Source organism: Alosa sapidissima, chromosome 7, assembly GCF_018492685.1.
Source record: "Alosa sapidissima isolate fAloSap1 chromosome 7, fAloSap1.pri, whole genome shotgun sequence".
NCBI classification, from domain to species: Eukaryota; Metazoa; Chordata; class Actinopteri; order Clupeiformes; family Clupeidae; genus Alosa; species Alosa sapidissima.
The window spans coordinates 21787889-21800446 of record NC_055963.1 but is presented as its reverse complement, the minus strand read 5'-3'; positions in this window follow the sequence as shown (position 1 = coordinate 21800446).

The following is a 12558-nucleotide window of genomic DNA, read 5'->3' as shown; positions in this document are numbered from 1 at the left end:
TGCGCGTGATTTGATTCACGCTGCTAAGGCAGCCTGGAGACCATGGAGCAAATTTTCGCCTGAGATAGGGGACCAATCACAGAACAAGGGGGAAAGCAAGACTATGATGAGCTATGCACAGACTCATTTGATAGACATCCGTGGCACCCAATAAACGGATCTGGGCATTTTTTTCAAATACGAGAAAATTAACGTTTGGTTCCCAGACCACGTCTCATTGAGAAGTGGTGGCGCTAGCCAGGCTATGTTTTAACCCTATTTTTGTGAAATTCTATATTTCACTATAATTAACACCGTAAATTTCGCCTAAATCACTGGCTATGTTGAATAAAGTTCACAAAACAGTTATTTTCTTATTTTCAACAGTATGATTGTATGTCAGTATTATGATTGTATGTCAAACAATTAGAGATAAGATCAATAACCAATCAGTTTCACCAAATACACATACTCCATTGCTGAAAGATAGCAAAATCACAGATGAGACCTCAAACAACATTTAAAGGAGAATTCCGGTGTGATATTGACCTAAAGTGTGTTGAAACATGATACCGAGTGTGAACGTATGTCTCATAGCCCATCTGCTTTTTCAAAGTTGTCAATGTCTCGTTTTAAATGGCAGGGCCCTCAGAAGTCTACCAATGAAGTGTGGAGATACATTGAGCCTCGTAAATGGTGTAAAACAGTGATTTATTTGCATGGCTAGCCCGATGCCGAAGCACCACCATTGAAAAAGCTGTTGGTAGCATCGGCTAACTAGCGCCAGATTTTGGAGTGCAGGGGACAAGCCGAGATGGGCTATGAGACATACGTTCACACTCGGTATCATGTTTCAACACACTTTAGGTCAATATCACACCGGAATTCTCCTTTAATTCATTTACATATACACAACATATTAGATCTCACCTCCACAATTTCCTCATCAAAATCTACAACTAGTCTACTAAACCCTATTTGTACTCGCCTTCTTAAGACTGGTCTCCCCTTCCTGGATAATGTTTTGCTCTAGAATTATTTATAATCTATCAGGGCATGTACCGCATCGTTGTTTAAGACATCTGTTATTAGGGCTGCAGCTATCGATTCTTTTTGTAATCGATTAATCTAGCACTTTATCGATCGATTAATCGGATATATTTTTTTTTTGCATTTTTAAACAACCAAAACAAATGATGCATAACGAAAATGACATGGCTGTAAAATGATCAAGCAATTGGCACAGAGGTATTTAGGCCTATTCTAACTCCTCCATTTGGCTCCAAAACTAAGCCCATTTATTGCAATTTACTCATTTAGTGTTTATAAGTGCCAGTGCCAACAATTAAATAATGTTAAAAATGCTCTCTGTAAAATTGCAGCCTCTTGTGCATGACTTAGCTGTCCATACTATGTTGTGAAGTGCTGGGAGGGAGAAGAGGGAAAGCAATTAAATGTATTAATATGCACAAGTTCCATGATGTAATCTAGACCTGACATTAAAGTAAATATCTTTTTTATGTAGATTTCTACACCTGCAGCATTTACCATTAGGCTACTAACAAATAATTTTACCATTAGGCTACTAAAAATAATTTCTGGGGTGAGCCTATTTGCTATGGTAACCTAGCAACCTGTGTGTGTGTGTGTGTGTGTGTGCACGCGTGCGGTGCGTGAGGGAAGATGAGGGTGCATAAGGTATAAGAAGGGGTTCTTTTTTAGGCATACTTGCAGTTGAACTCGAATAAGTTTACTACTTAAAAACATCAAAGCTAAACATTATATCACGACATCGCTACAAATACAGTATGTGATTAAAATCAGCCAACATCAATGTAGGCTATAGGCTACGTAGATAGATGATAGATAGGCTACATAGATTGATAGATAGCCTACTTAATTGACGCTTGGTGAAACCGCATGGAGTGGATGTTTTCGGTTCAGATGCTTGTTCTTTTACTTTTTGAGTATGTAATGATCCCAAAACTTTACTGGAAAACTTTAGACATTTTCTGCCATTTATAGACATCTGCCATCGCGCCAGCTAATTTTCGAATGCATCACGATTCACGCGGTAGTGGTGTGCTTCCTGAACAACGGTCCGTGTGGAACAATCAGATCCCCATCTCCATACTCTCTCATGGACAAAACAATATGTCTCTAGTGATGGGTCATTCGCCAGTCCACACATATCTGCCACTGGATACATAGCCCAAAATCTGTTTCTTTTAGAATATGTGTGCCATCACCTGACTAACAGAAAGACACACCTCAGAATATAACCTAACTAGACTGTGCCAACATGAAAATGTGCATGCTCAAATGTAGAAGGCTAGGTGGTCACTAATATCACCAACCATGAAGAACAGAGCACTATGTGCTTATTCGATATTCTAAATTCTATCACTGCCAGCTATCAGCCAACTGTCATTGGTAGTCAGGGATGGATTACTGCACAGGTCTACAGGGCCCAAGCCCAGGGGCCCAAGGAGTCAGGGAGCCCAAGCCATTGCATGGAATCATTGCCTCAATATCAACACATCAACACATAGACTATGAATCTGATTGAACTAAAGTATTGGCCATCCCCAAAATGCACCAGAATACAGGAAATCACATCAAATAAATTAAAAAAAATGTCCCCCACAACAATTAGTGGGAGGCCCTTAATAACTCATTGAGTACCAAAAACGTAATATTACGTTTTTCCTTCCCATGCGTTGAGTGCCAAAAACTTAATTATGTTTTTAGCTTTTTAAAAAAAATACAAAACTAGACACTCTAATACACCTTATATGTGATTTTGGGAACTCTGTGATGAATGGAAATGAAATATATGACGATCGTGAAACTCATGAAACTCACGCACAATCTGGACATTTTATCTGGACATTTTATCTTAACTCAGTTGCCGCTTTGGGTCGAATCAGTGACTCATGCACGTCAGGTCAAAACCAGGCCATTTTCGTGGGTCTATCACTAGGTGGCAGTCTCGCTGATCACTTCCCGGAATGTTTACACAAGTAAGTAACAGGCAACACTTCATATTTCATGAAAGACGTTATATCTCCATTTCCAGAAAAAAACAGCGATTTTGATGAAAACTAGCCACTGTTTAGCTTGGGATTTCTCAGGAACAGAGGCGTGTAGAAATACACGGTTTGCACCCACCGAGAGCTTAAAGTCTCACCTTTTAATCGAGCTATTCTACGTGTTCATAGCTATAACACAGAATATGCTGTGGCTGTACAAAAATCATCAACAATGGTCTAGATTGCTGGCACTCTAGGACAAAGCTCCCGAAAACAGCTTGGCATTCAATGAGTTAATACATCTGGGCCCAGGGGCCTGAAAGTTCATAATCCGTCCATGCTGGTATCTCTCCCTCTCTTTCTTACACACACACACACACACACACACACACACACACACACCTGTCTGTTTGTCTATCTGATCCTTTACCCTTTCTTTTCTTCACACTCTCATAGGCGACGGAAGGCCTTACAGACTTCAGCTGGTACTATGTAAAAGTCTATTAAATTTGATTCAACAGAGATCTCTGCACTTTGTGCTATGAATGGGTGTAGACAAGAACTGACCGAGCAGGCTAGGCCTACACTCAAGCACACTAATAGGCATGAATTGATAGTATTGATATTGAAATATTATTTTTATAAGTGGACAATTTCGAGAATTTTAGGCCAATTTCTTGTTAAAGTGATCAATCATCAGCCTAAAAATGTTTTATAATGTTGTATTGTTTATGTGGCCCACTTTTGCACACTACCTTGTAGATATCTTTGCTTTTTGGCACCAAACCCTATGCTATAATACCAGCAATGTGAGGTTTATGGACAAAACTCCAAATTTGACCTTTTCTGAATTTGACCTTTGATTTGGGTCCTTCAAAACCTTCAAAAAAATGGAGACATGTTTTTTTTTACTCTTAAGAACCCCTAGAACAAAGATATAATACTCTCCAGGCACCCATTGAGGCACCCATTGAGTTACTAGGTTTTTGGGGGCCAAGCAGCGAAGCTGCAAAGGCACCCATTGAGTTACTAGCTTTTCCTATTATTATTCTGCCATTGGAGTCTATGGCAGCCCATAGAACGCCTGGCTAAAAGGTGCAGATTTTTTGGCCGAAAGTTTCTGGACACTCCACTGACCACTCACACTCATTTACGGACCTCTAAACCCAGCCGTCTAGCGCCACCAACAGGTCAAAATCTGGCCGGAAATTGAACCGCTCAGTCTAAAGTTATGAAATTCGGCACACTGATTCAGCACTGTCCCATGATCACTTTCACCAATTTACAGAACTCTTTGCCCAACACTCTAGCGCCATCAACGGGTCGAACCTGGATTGCATTTACGCATGTGACCATTGAACGGTGCGTCCGATTTTCACAAATCGGGCACTGTTGGAATCCCTGGACCGACCTGAGTTCAATGACTCCTATTACGTCACTTTCTGCCATATTGGACCTCCGCCATGTTGGATTTAGTCCAAACTCTACGAAAAGTTTCAGCGGTCACAAATTTCATCCGATTTTCACGGAACTTGGCGGAGATGATCTTCTGCCCGAGCGGCACAAGCGATACTTGCCAAATTTTTCAATTTCATTTTTATTTGCCCCTGGCAGCTAATCAAATATGGCGACGAAGCCGCCAAACAGGAAGTGGACTAACATCTCCATGACTCTTTCAGTTAACATAGCAAAACTTGATACCATTAGTCAGGACACTGTCCTAATCATTCACAGCAATTCAATTTTCATGCATATAGATTGAACACCCTAGCGCCACCACCAGTTCAATGCTGGACATGCATTCATGCGCATGATCCTTGACTTTTGTCTGATTTTCACAATTGAGGTAGTGTGAATCCTTGGACCATCGAGTTCATTGACCCATATTGCGTCACTTTCCACCATATTGGACCTCCGCCATATTGGATTTAGTCAAAAACTCTACGAAAAGTTTCAGCGGTTACAAATTTCATCCGATTTTCAGGGAACTTGGCGGAGATGATCTTCAGACCAAGCCGCACAAACGGTACTTGTCAGATTTTTCAAATTTCACTTTATTGGCCTGTGACAGCCAATCAAATATGGCGATGAAGCCGCAAAACAGGAAGTGGGCTAACATCTCGGAGACACTTTAATGTATGAAGTCCAAACTTGGTTCAGGGACTTCGTATCTGATTGTGAGGACACAGTAAGAAATTGGCATCATTTGGCCTCTATAGGGGGCGCTGTAATACAGGAAGTGGACTCATATCTCAGCAACACTTCAATGTATGAAGTCCAAACTTGATACAGGGACATATTAGCTGATTGTGAGGACATGCAAGGAAAGTGGTCTTATTTGGCTCTAGGGGTGCTGTAATAAAGATAAAGATAAATATAGCTGCAAGCAGCAATGCGGGGGCCAAGCAGTGCGCTATAGCAGGAATGGCATTGCCATGCCATGAGCAAGCACTCACAGCAAGTTTGATTGCAATTGGATAAAGAATGGCTGAGAAATAAGCTCATTTACTTTGTTACAGTGCCCCTAGAGGCCAAATTACACCAATGTCCTTGTGCGTTCTCACAATCAGCTACCATGTCCCTCTACCAAGTTTGGACTTCATACATCAAAGCGTTGCTAAGATAGGAGCTCACTTCCTGTATTGCAGCGCCCCCTATAGAGGCCAAATGATTCCAATTTCCTAGTGCGTCATCATAATCAGGTAACAGGTCCTTATACCAAGTTTAGACTTTTTACACCGAAGCGTTGCTGAGATACAAGCTCACTTCCTGTATTACAGCGCCCCCATAGAGGCCACATGATGCCAATTTCGTAGTGCGTCCTCACAATCAGATACAAAGTCCCTGTACCAAGTTTGGACTTCATACATGAAAGCGTCTCCGAGATGTTAGCCCACTTCCTGTTTTGCTGCTTCATCACCATATTTGATTGGCAGTCATGGGCCAATAAAGTGGAATTAGAAAAATCTGACAAGTATCGTTTGTGCGGCTCGGTCTGAAGATCATCTCCAAGTTCTGTGAAAATCGGATGAAATTTGTAACCGCTGAAACTTTTCGTAGTGTTTGGACCAAATGCAATATGACGGAGGTCCAATATGGCGGAAAGTGACAGGATAGGGGTCGATGAACTCGGGATGGTCCAAGGATTCAGACGCTACATCAATTGTGAAAATCAGACAAAAAAGTCAAGGATCATGCGCATGAACGCATGTCCAGCATTGAACTGGTGGTGGCGCTAGAGTGTTCAATGTATATGCATGAAAATTGGTGTGAGTGATTGGGACAGTGTCCTGACTAATGGTATCGAGTTTTGTTATGTTAACTCAAAGCGTCACCTAGATGTTTGTCCACTTTCTGTTTGGCGGCTTTGTCACCATATTTGATTGGCTGTCACGGGGAAATAAAAATGAAATTGAAAAATCTGACAAGTATCGTTTCTGCGGCTCGGGCAGAAGATCATCTCTATCAAGTTTCGTGAAAATCGGAAGAAATTTGTAACCGCTGAAACTTTTCGTAGAGTTTGGACTAAATCCAATATGGCGGAGGTCCAATATGGCGGAAAGTGACGTAATAGGAGTCATTGAATTCAGGTCGGTCCAGGGATTACAGCAGTGCGTGATTTGTGAAAATCGGACCCACCGTTCAATGGTCACATGCGTGAATGCAATCCAGGTTCGACCCATTGGTGGCGCTAGAGGGTTGGGCATAGAGTTCTGTAAATTGGTGAGAGTGATCATGGGACGGTTCTGAATCAGTGCGCCGAATTTCATAACTTTAGACCCAGCGGTTCTATTTTCGGCCAAATTTTGACCCGTTGGTGGCACTAGACGGCTGGGTTTAGAGATCCGTAAATGAGCGTGAGTGATCAGTGGAGTGTCCCGAAACTTTCTGCCAAACAATCTGCACTTTTTAGCCAGGCGTTCTATGGGCTGCCATAGACTCCAATGGCGGAAGTATAATAATAATAGGAAAAGCTAGTAACTTAATGGGTGCCTTCGCAGCTTCGCTGCTTGGCCCCCAATAATAGGAAAAACTACTAAAACAATGGGTGCCTTTGCAGCTTCGCTGCTAGGCCCCCAATAATAGGAAAAGCTAGTAACTCAATGGGTGCCTTCGCAGCTTCGCTGCTTGGCCCCCAATAAAGTGAGCTCACATCTCAGCAACACTTTGGTGTATGAAGTCCAAACTTGGTAGAGGGACATGGTAGCTGATTGTGAACGCACAAGGACATTGGTGTGATTAGTAAAAACAGCGATGAAGGTAATGAATAGAAGAGATTACCCATCCATTCAATCCATTTTTGAAAAAGTGATGGTAAACCAGGCACACAAAATTCTAGATGACCCAACTCATATTCTCCATACCGAATACGAGCTACTGCCATCAGGGAAGCGGTTTAGGGCCATTAGCTATAAGAGCAACCGTTTTAAGCAGTCCTTCCTCCCTACGTTGGTGGCTCTACTGAATAAAACAAGGGAAGGAAGGAAACATAAATTTTAGAATGAGATTGTTGTCCTGTTTGTATGTGATTGTCGTCCTGCATGTATGTGATTGTTGTCCTGTGATTGTTGTATTTGTATATCTTATCTTATCTTATCTTATCTTAATTTGGCCTCTAGGGGCACTGTAACAAAGTAAATGAGCTTATTTCTCAGCCATTCTTTATGCAATTGCCATCAAACTTGCTGTGAGTGCTTGCTCATGCCATGGCAACGCCATTCCTGCTATAGCACACTGCTAGGCCCCTGCATTGCTGCTTGCAGCTATATTTTATAGCTGCAAAATTATATTTTTTTTAATGATTAGTTAAATGATTGTTAGAAAAATACTTAGGGTTTTTAAATCATTAGTTAACCTCTAAATATGTATTTGATAGAAAAGGACCGTTTTTTTTTTTGCTAAAATCACACTGTTTTTACCAGAAATGTCCTCATAGCAAAAAGTGTGTAAAAATGTGCTATTTTGGAATATGGTGGCCATATTGGATTTTTGGACAAAAATCAACATGCCCCAAGTTTTAATCTGTTCCAATAGTTGTTCTGACCAGGAATCCATGGAGAAAACTTTGACCAAAAAATAGGCCTAATGTTTCCAGCAGATGACCTGTCTATAACTTTAACAACATTAAAAGAAATTTCAGCCTATGCTACGTTGCGTCTTTTTCTGACGGAAGTTGAAAGTTTCAACTAGCCCACCTGTGACATCAATACGCATCTCTCCTCGCCGGGCTCACATTCCAGCTGATATTTCAGACGCATCTATCTGCAGTCACACAGACAGGAATGTAGCCTAGAAATCTAACTGGTAGGTCATTCCTGCATAAGCGTTCTGTTCGCGTTGCGTCTGCGGCAACAATTAGTTTCCACTGTTTAATAAATGCATAGGGGCTGCATTCACATATTCGTTGCTGGATCAGACAAGTTTTTAATGGGCCTCTGACAATCAAGATGCGTTCGCGTCTGTGCCTGATTTGTAACTAGCCTGGAAACTGACTTCGCAGAGAGTCTGGCCTAGATCCATAGGCGTTCGTTTATTTCCGGGTGGGAGGGCACAGTTTGAGGTTTAAAATCATTGGAGTTCCTTAGAACCGCTTTGAACCAATCACTAACAACCGGCGTTTCGTCATACAGAGAAGTTTCTCTGCAGCACGCCCATAACAAGCACGGGTGCATCTTATCAGCAAACAATCACACGTTTCACCTGCGTAACTCTCGCCAAAATGCTTCATATAGTGTTTTGTGAATGTACCCAAGTCAAACTTTCATATAAATGCATAAGTACGTCCAAAGCGCCACTTTTAAGCTTGTATGCGTTTTCGGGTGAAATGACCTTTTGAATGGGATTCCAATAGGGAATGCTCGAGTTCATATGTAGAGACACTGATGATGCTTCGAAAAAAGCATTTTTTGGGGTTCGGGGGCCCCTCCCCCCCCCCCCCCTCCCGCGCTGGGCCCCCCGAACCCCAAAAAATGCAGTTTTTTCTAAATAACTACCTGAACCGTGGCACTGAGGATGAATAATTTTTTATGGTATGTTGGTCTCAAGGGTCCACATTAAACTAGCCCATAATCACTCATTTGTGATTTGCACTCCCCCCCCCCCCCCCCCCTCCACGGTAAAAAACGAAAATGCAATATCATTCTGCTTTAATTGCCCCTCTCTTCTAGCCTAGAATCTAGACACGCCCCTAGCGGCAGCAAATTATTTTGCTGCCAGGGCTAGTCTAGCAACTCTCCGTTGGCTTGTGAGCTCCAGAAATCGAAACTTAATCAGGCCAATCAAATCGTGTATAGAGTCGGCGGGCGGGCTTAACATGATGACGACTGACCTGCGACGGTTAAATTCCCCATCCGGCTACTTGAAAACAAAGAAGATGGCTGCAGCTGCTGGCGAACAACTTTCTTTCGAATCGGCTTTGGCTGCCACTCTGAAAGACTTGAAGTTAAGTTTTTCTTTGAGAAAAGAACAAGAAACTGCACTGAGGTCGTTCTTAGAAAAGAAGGATGTATTTGGAGTTTTGCCGACTGGATACGGAAAAAGTTTGATATACTACAGTATGTACAGACTATTTACAAAGGGTGTATAGTAAATCACACAAATCTGTGGTTTTGTATCTTGTCTATTTACTTCTTGAGTTTTCTCCATTCTGTCAGTTTGAGCCTCATCCACTGCCACATGTCTTTGTATTTAAGTTTGTTGAGTAGATTCTTATCAAATTTAGGGTATGCCTGAAATTCCCTGCCAGGTATTTTAGTGAACAGTCGACCCTCCCTGAAAACATCGATAAGAGTCAAAATATTGTCTTTCTGCTGCTCGGCACGATGGGTGCCAGTTGGCCGGTTCACACCCAATTCACTATCCACCTTGTCCATCATTTCTTTCAAAACGCCGATGGACCGGCTGACCCGGCATGCTGAAGGTCTAAGGGGATGTTTCCCCCATTCCCTCCCCTGCTGCTCCAAAATCTGTTCCAGATGACTCTATGCGACATGCGTGGGGTCAGACACGCATTCACCTGCAGTGTCATGAGCAGCGTACTGTAAGCATAGTGACTGTGTCCATAGGCTTTGTAGTACAGCATGGCAACTTTGTACAGCCTCATGAGTCTTTCACCATCGCCCTCTTTCACCGCATCAAACATGTCCAAAATCAAGAAGCTAAAACTTAGCCTTGCTACGGTATATTCTTGTTTGTGGTCTCGGTTGGTCAGTGGCGTACTCCGAGGCAAATTTTCAGAAGGAACATCCAAGTTGTGCTTTTTAAGCTCATGGTTGTCTCTGGCTTTGAGATATGCATATACCTGTTGACACCCCTGCGCTCGACAAGGGTACTGCTTTGTCTTAGTCGATGTCACAGAAGCTTCGCAGAGACCAGTCATGGCCTCTATCACATCCCCAAGCATGATGCAGTTGTCTACCACCTCAGCAGATTTTGCATGCAACCATGTTCGCCTTATGTCTGTTGATCCAGATGCAATTTCCTCTGGAACAAACGATTCTGGAATTTCTAGGTCACATGGAAGATAACACAAAAATGAAATCAATCATCCCTCTTTCCCGCACAGTTTATTTTGAAAGCATTGTTGTTCAGTTTGATAACACCCTGATTACCTGCTACATCCTGCAGCCCAAAGTGCTCCATGGCAGCCGTCAGAAGCAATGCAGTTGTGTCTGTGATGAAAAAATGTTTGTATGCGTTGTAGGCACCATGGGGCCCCTGTTTCGCATTGCTGCACCTATGACACATACATATGTTAGTCAATAGTTGGTACGCAGTTTTCTATGCATCACTATCACTCTCCTTTGGAAAATGGGGGGGGGGGGGGGGGGGTTACATGTACACACACACACACACGCATGCATGCATACACACACATAAATGCTTTAATCATTTCAGTAGTTGGTACACAGTTTTCTATGCATCATTATCACTCTCCTTTGGAAAATAGGGGGGCGGGGGTGCTTACATGCGCACACACACACGCGCGCGCGCACACTTTCACCCCACCTTTCATGTTTCAAACACACAAACATCACATTCTAGGAAAGTTAGTGAAAATAATGGAAACCTTGTAAAGCCATACCATACTTGTAAATTCACCGTAACACTCCCCAGGGAAAGGCTGTTCATGATGGCCCTTCCCATTCCATCCCACCACAAAGAACATAAATTCATGGTGTATCCGGAAATATGTACAGGATGACTGGAGTTTTTGTATCAGCAAAACTGCAGAGAACATTGTTAACAATTTAGATATCATTAGGCTCAAAATAATTTCTGCTGACCCAAGTGGTTCAATCGCAGCAAAAAAAAATCATGAATTCATGGTGTCAATGCAGCAGCTGTACCTCAACTTCGTCATGTTGGCGCACAGTGTCCCATGGTCCTTTGCAGATTTCTCGCTGAAGAAAACTTTAAAGTGGATCTAAGTGAAATAAAACCAAACCAACGAATATAGCAGCCTGCAAAGCAGCAAGGTACACTACAGCATAACACTGTTCAACTATGACAACTGTCTAAAATGAAATAATGAACTAAACAGTTAAAGCAAACATGTGTCATGTTACATTGTGATATATTACTTACTCCAAATAGCACCCTAATGGCATGCCAGTCCTCAAACATGAACTCCATGCCCTCAAACCTCTCCTCTGTGTTGACACCATAAGCATAGGCCCACTGTAGATTTCTGCTATTCGCTTCAGAGAGCCTGTCACCTCCGACCAAAATTGTTGACAGTCCATCAGGTCCTTTTGGTACATACCTACAATGAAGACAGAGGCACTTGTTTTTATAATCACTGCTCACAGTGATTAGACTGGAAAGAATTGTGTGACCCTACTTCATGCTTACGTGTTCTGAAAGTGTCGAAGTACTTCTGCCAAGTCTGCAGATTTATTTTCATCTTTGAAAAGGAGTCCTAAAGGGTACTGTAAATGGAAAGAAAGTCACAATTCATTGAACTACACTCGCATTTGTCGGTACAGGCATTAATAGTATATTATTGTAAGTTCTTACATCAGTCGAACGCTGTGCCATTTCTGCTGAATACTGATGTGGTATGTGACGCAAGACCACATTGGAGAATGGCTTGAATACAGAGAGATAACTTGTAAGCATTCTGCTAGTAAGGACAATGTATTCCCTTCGCATTTGCACTCTCTCCAGGGAGTGACAAATTCAGGTCATAGTGCAGAAGATTTCCAAGCGGTTTGTCATTATCCAGATGATATGTTGGGACCCGGTCTTGGACTGCGATGTGATGTATCCAGTGTATTGAACGGTTGCTGCTTAGGGTGGACTGGTGGTGTGCATGCATGTAGAAATCCAAATTGTCAAAGATTATGGAATATGTATGTGGTGTAGTTGGCCATCTCTCCGTCAACGACTGGGATGTGATCGTTACATCGTTATGTCCAGAAACCTGGTCTGCAGCACTGCTTTGAACTACATCTGATGTGATCCTGACCTCTTCATCTGGCGTAGCCTGGTCCACGGCACTGCTTTCAATCACCTCCTCTGTTGTCATACATTAAAGACACATAGA